We start from the raw sequence: 6,000 nt of genomic DNA, 5'->3' as shown, positions 1-6,000 counted from the left end.
ATCATGACCAAGTTGGTTTCATACCATTTTTAAAATTAGAAAATCTATTAATGAAATTCACCACATTATTAAAGAAGAAAAGTTTAAGATCACTTCAAAATGCCAAAAAAAGAATCTCAAATATCTGCTCTTGTCTTTCCACCTACCATAGTAATTTCCTCTGCGAGAATAAACCTGAAAATGGGAGCCCAAGAAGCCAGGTACTAGTCCAGAAGGAAACATTGACCCCACACCCTACCAGCCTCATCTCTCCCAAAGGATGGGTAGTGCCTGGATGGTCAACATCTTTAGTCATTAGGGAAATGCAAATCAAACCCACACTGAGATACTACTTCACGCCCATGAAGGTGGCTATAATCAAAAAGCAGATAATAGCAAGAGTTAGCAAGGATGAGAAATTGGAACCCTCACACAGTGCTAATAGGAATGTAAAATGTTACTGCCAATTTGGAAACAGCCTGGCAGTTCCTCAAAATGTTTAACATATAGTTGTCATATGACCCAGAATTTCCACTCCTAGGTGGAAATTTCCATTCAAGAGAAATAAAAACGTATGTCCACACAAGAACTTGTATGTAAATGTTCACAGCAGCGTTATTCACGGTAGCCAAAAAGTGGAAACAACCCCAATATCCATTGACTGATGAATGGATAAATAAAATGCAGCAACATACATTGCAATATTATTTGGCAATAAAAAAGAAAAGAAGTACTGATACATGCTACAACATGCATAAGCCTTGAAGAGATCCTAAGGAAAAGAAGTCAGTTGCAAAGGATCACAGATTCTATTATTTAACTTACATGAAATGTTCCTAATAGGTACATCTATAAAGGCAGAAAGTAAATGACTGTAGAGCTGAGGGAGGGAAGTAGTTGGGGAGAACGGCGAGTGCCTGTTAGTAGGTACAGAGCTTCTTTTTTTGAGATGATGAAAATGTTCTAAAATTGTAAAGAAGACTGAGGCTTAGAGGAGTGAAGTGATTTCCCCAAGGATGCTGAGCTGGGTTTCCACTGTTTCTGGCTCACGGTAGTTACCAGTAATGTGTATTTCCTCCCTTTTCCACTAAGACCACAGCATATGGTTGTGCAGTTTGAGTTCTGCACAAAAATGAATGACAGAGCAAGGCGTGGACTGAAATCCAGCCCTGGCCATAAGCTTGCCATAGCTTTTATTTTGCTGCTCCCAGCCCTTCTTAGAAGAGAATTCTTAGAATCTTCTCTTCGACTTGAGAACTGGGTCACCCCAGTTTACAATCCTCAGACCTCTGATCTCTAACCTTCCAACTACCTGATCCTTTCTCTGCAGTTCTGATGGGAAGCAGGTGTGGGCATGAAAGTCAAGGAGAAAAGGCCAGGCTCCCTTCCCGACGTGCTCCTCCCTCTCTGGGAGAGTTCAACTCCTGGTCCGTAGTTTAATCAGGCTGTCTGGTGTTCTAGTGCCACCTGGTGGTCCTATGCTGCATCACACCATGCTGACGACAAGGTAAATAAATGCTTTTTTTTTTTTTTTCCAGGAAGAAAAATTCCTAGTGAGATGGAATGGGGAGAGGAGATGAAAACACTGTGGGAATTCAATGAGGGAGGAATCCTAGCTACTGGGGAATTAGAGCTTAGAATTTGTATTCATCTAGACTTGGGTCCTGAGTCTACCACAAACTAATTGTGTGATTTGGGCAAGTCACTTCACCACTTTGAGCCTCAGTTTCCAGGAAATCATTTGTAAAGTGGAGAGAACACCAATGCCTCTTGATGTCTATGAAGGGCTCAGCACAGTGCCCATCAGGCTTTGGGTAGAAGGAACTTTGTAAGCAAAGGCAGGGAGCAGGACGAATGTTCAGAACACAATGTAGGTGACGTGATCCCTCTTCTCTGCTGAAAAGAGGGTCAGTCCTGTGGAGTGGGGTGGGGGTGGGGAGGCACAGGTCTCCTAACCATAGCACAGTGAGAGGAGCTAGAAGCCCTTCCTGGAACCAGCTGCCCATTCTCAGCTGAGCCCCAGTCTTAAGCAGGTTTGCTCCCCTGGACTCTGGCTGCCCTCATATGCCTGGGCAGGAAATGCTAACCACCATAATTTCTTCTCCAGCTATAGCAGAGCTCCTCCGAACTCCCGTGAACTGCCCAGTCCTTGTCCTGGTTCCTTACGTCCCCCTAATTCTTCCAACTGATTCTTTCCCAGTTATGGTATGACACTGATAAACCACAGTGCTGGCTTCCACGAGCTACATTCTCCTGGTTTTCCTCCTGCTTCTCTAGCTGTCCCTTCTCAGGTCCTTCGTGGGTTTCTGTTCTCTGCGCACCCTTACTTACCACTCTAAAGGGTCCTGTCTTGTCCTTCTCTTCTTACTGCCCATGTCCTTCCTGGGCCATCCAATCCACTCCATTGACTTGAACTATCACCTATGTTTTCCCTGGGGGTTTCCAACCACTTATCCAACTGCCTCTTGGATGCTCCTGGGCACCCCCAACCTGATATGTCCAAAATGAAATGATCTGCTTGTCCCTAAGCTGGCTCTTCTTTCTGTGTCCCACACAGTCGATGGTTCCTCTGTCCTGTTGCTTTAGCCAAAGCTCTGGGTGTCAGCCTTGACTCTTCCCTCTCTTCTCCCCTAGAAGTGTCATCACCATGCTCCAGTCACCGTAACTCATATGTATTTATCTAATCTATCCCCGCTGCAACTCTGGACCCCATTCTCTTTTGCTTGGATTATGACAACCACCACTGAACTTGACTCTTTGCCTCTGTTTTCCCTCTTGTTTGTTTCTCGTGTTCCCTTCTAGAGGCTCTGGGGGCGGGGGAGAGTCAATTTCCTAGCCTTTTCCACCTTCTAGAGGCTTCTCACATTCCTTGGTTCATGATCCTCTTCCTCCATCTTCAAAGCCAGAAAAGTTATATCCCTCTGACTATTCTTTCATAGTCAAATTTCTCTCTGCTTCTCTCTTATGTTTTCCTCTTCCACTTTTTAAAAATTACACTTCCTTGTGATTGCATTGGACCCAATCTCATAATCCAGGATAATCTCTCCATCTCAAGATCCTTAATTGAATTATATCTATAAAGACCCTCTCGCCACATACTGTAACAGGTTCACAGGTTCTGGGGACTAGGATGTGGACATCTTTGGAGATCTCTTATTCTGTCTACTACAGTCCTCTCTCTGCCCTCAGATAAATATTCATGTCTCTCTTACGTGAATTCATGTCTATCTTAGGTGAAAATTACATTCACCTCTTTCCAAAAAGTTCCCCCAAAGTCTCAGCTTATTAAAGTATCAACTCAAAGTCTTAAACCTCATCAGCTCAAAAGTCCCAAACCTCATCACGGAAATCACCCAAATTAGGTATGGGGCGACACTCAGTATAACGTGTCCTGGGGAAAAGGTTACAAGTTCTCTGCTCCCGAAATAGAACGGTGGTACTGGCATAAGATAACGATCACAGGCGCTCTTGTGCAAAAAGAGAGAAAACGGAAGAGACAAAGGAGTCACCGATCCCAAGTAATAACAAAATTAAGTTGGACTAACTCCATGAAGTTTCAAGGCCTAGGAATAATACTCTGTAGCTCAAGGCTCAGCCCCCTGGGCCCACAGCTCTGCCGTTGAATCATTTTTCCTTTCTCATGAAAGAGAGTTCCAGTTTTAAGGCTGGTTTTATCAGCCTGTTTCTTGCCTGCAGAATCTGGGAGTCACGTAGCCTTCTTTCATTTCATCCTTTCTTAGTCCCTTTCAGCCCAAGTTCCATCGTTTCCCCTGGTATAAAATTCTCAAGAACTGTGTGGGTCTCTCACATATGTTCCAAAGATTAGACGCCAGTAGACAGGAGGCTCCTCTGCAGATCTTCCCAAGATAATTTCATTTCTGTTTTTTGGCTGCTGTTGAGAGAGCTGAGGGGAATCTATGTGTCACACGCTTAATCTCCCCAAGCAGCCCTTTGTGTGACGGAGTACTCAGATCTTTTCATTGTTCAGAGATGTTAACAAAAGGTTGTCCAGAACACCCTCAGCTCTTTCTCTCAAAGCAGCTTTCCTGGCCGTGAGTCGCTTCCTTTTCAATACCATGTGCCAGTTAGACAGGCCGAGATTTCCCCAAATCATCAAGTCCTGGTTCGTTTTCGTTTGTCAGCTCTTCTCTCAGTGTATCTATTTCCTCTGTCATTTCACCATAAGCAGCCAGAAAGCAGGCCGCACCCTTCAACTCTTTGCTTGGAAATCTCCTCAGCCAAATATCCAAGTCCATTGTTTGTAAGTTCTGTTTTCCACAGAACTGCAGGACACACAATGCTAAGCGTTTTCCCCGGACTATGAAACAGCCTTTCCTCCAGCTTTCACTAACACGTTCCTCGCCTCCTTCTGAGCCTGAGCGCTCAGCGGCAGCGCCTCTGACACCCACATTGCTACCAAGTCTGGTCACACTTGTGTAGGTATTCTCCAAGTTGGCTTATGTTTTCCCTGCCATGCGCCTCACTTCCTTCTGAGCCCTCACTTTCTACTAAGGTCTATTTAAGACGGTCTAATTTTTTTCTTTCATGCTCCTCAGTACCTCCTGCCTCTTCCCACTGTCCAGTTCCAAAGTCATTTCCAGTTGTTTGGGTGTCTGTTACAGCACTACCAGATCGGTATGATTAGTTCATTATCACTGTCTTAACAAATCACCACAAACGTAGTGGCCTAAAACAATACGAATTTGTTATCTTAAAGTTCTGTGGGTCAGAAATCCAACACTCGGCTAAAATCAAGATGTGAGCAGGGCTGCCTTCCTTTCCGGAGACTCTAGGGAGAGTCTATTTACTTTCCTCTTCCACTTTCTAAAGGGCTTCCCACATTCCTTGGCTCATGGTCCCCCCACTTTCCATTTTTCACAGCCAGCAATGACACATCTTTCGTATCATCCTCCCATAGCTTCTCTGCCTCTCTCTCCTGCCTCCTACTTCTGCTTTTAAGAATACTCGTGATTACACTGAGCCCATCTGGTTAATCTAAGATACCCGCAATTAGAATAGATTATCTCATGTTAAGAGCCTTGATTTAATCATGCCTGCAAAACCCCTTTGCCATGTAGTGTAACATACCCACATGTTCCAGAGATTAAGATGTGGACATCTTTGGGAGGCCATTATTCTGCCTACCACAGCCCTCCAAATTCTAGCCAGTGTGATATTTCCAAAAAAACCCAATCATGTTAGTCCCCTGCTTGAAATTCTTAAATGAGTTTTACCTTGGGAGCATTATGCCTAGTGAAATAAGCCAGACAGAGAAAGGAATATATGGTATGATCTCACTTATATGTGAAATCTTAAAAAAAAAACAACAACAACAAAACCTCATAGGTACACAGAACAGATTGGTGATTGCTAGAGGCATGGTGTTCGGAGGTGGGTGAAATGGGTGAAGGAGATCTAAAGGTATAAACTTCCAGTGATAAAATAAAAAAGCCTCGGGGATGTAATGTACAGAATGATGACTATGGTTAATAATACTATATTGCATAACTTAAAGCTGCTGAGAGATTAAATCTTAAATAGTTTTCATCACAAGAAAAACACTTTTTTTTGTAACTACATATGTAACTACATATGTGACAGATGTTAACTAGACTTCTTTTGTGATCATTTCATGATATATACAAATATCAAATTACTATGTTGTATACCTGAAACTAATATAATGTTACATGTCAATTATACCTCAATAAAGAACCAAAACAACAAATCAAAAAAATTACTCTTAAATGGCTCCCAGTGGACTTCAGGATACAGACCAAATTCCTTCAGTGGCTGTTATAAAGCAACTTTTGTGATCCAGCTGTCCTTACCCGTGGGACACTCTCACCTTCCCCCGCCGTCCTGCCTGGAGCACCCGCAATACAGCCACACTGAGCGGCTTGCACCCGCGCAGTTCCCATGCTGCCACCAAGATCTTTGTTCATCCAGGTCACCCTTACTCATTCTTTGGGTCTAGTCGAGGCATCATCCTCTTTTGGAAGCCTTCCCTCAGCTAGATGT

Source organism: Vicugna pacos, chromosome 13, assembly GCF_048564905.1.
Source record: "Vicugna pacos chromosome 13, VicPac4, whole genome shotgun sequence".
In the NCBI taxonomy this organism is placed as follows: Eukaryota; Metazoa; Chordata; class Mammalia; order Artiodactyla; family Camelidae; genus Vicugna; species Vicugna pacos.
The sequence above is the reverse complement of the archived record's forward strand: the minus strand, read 5'-3'. Positions refer to the sequence as shown.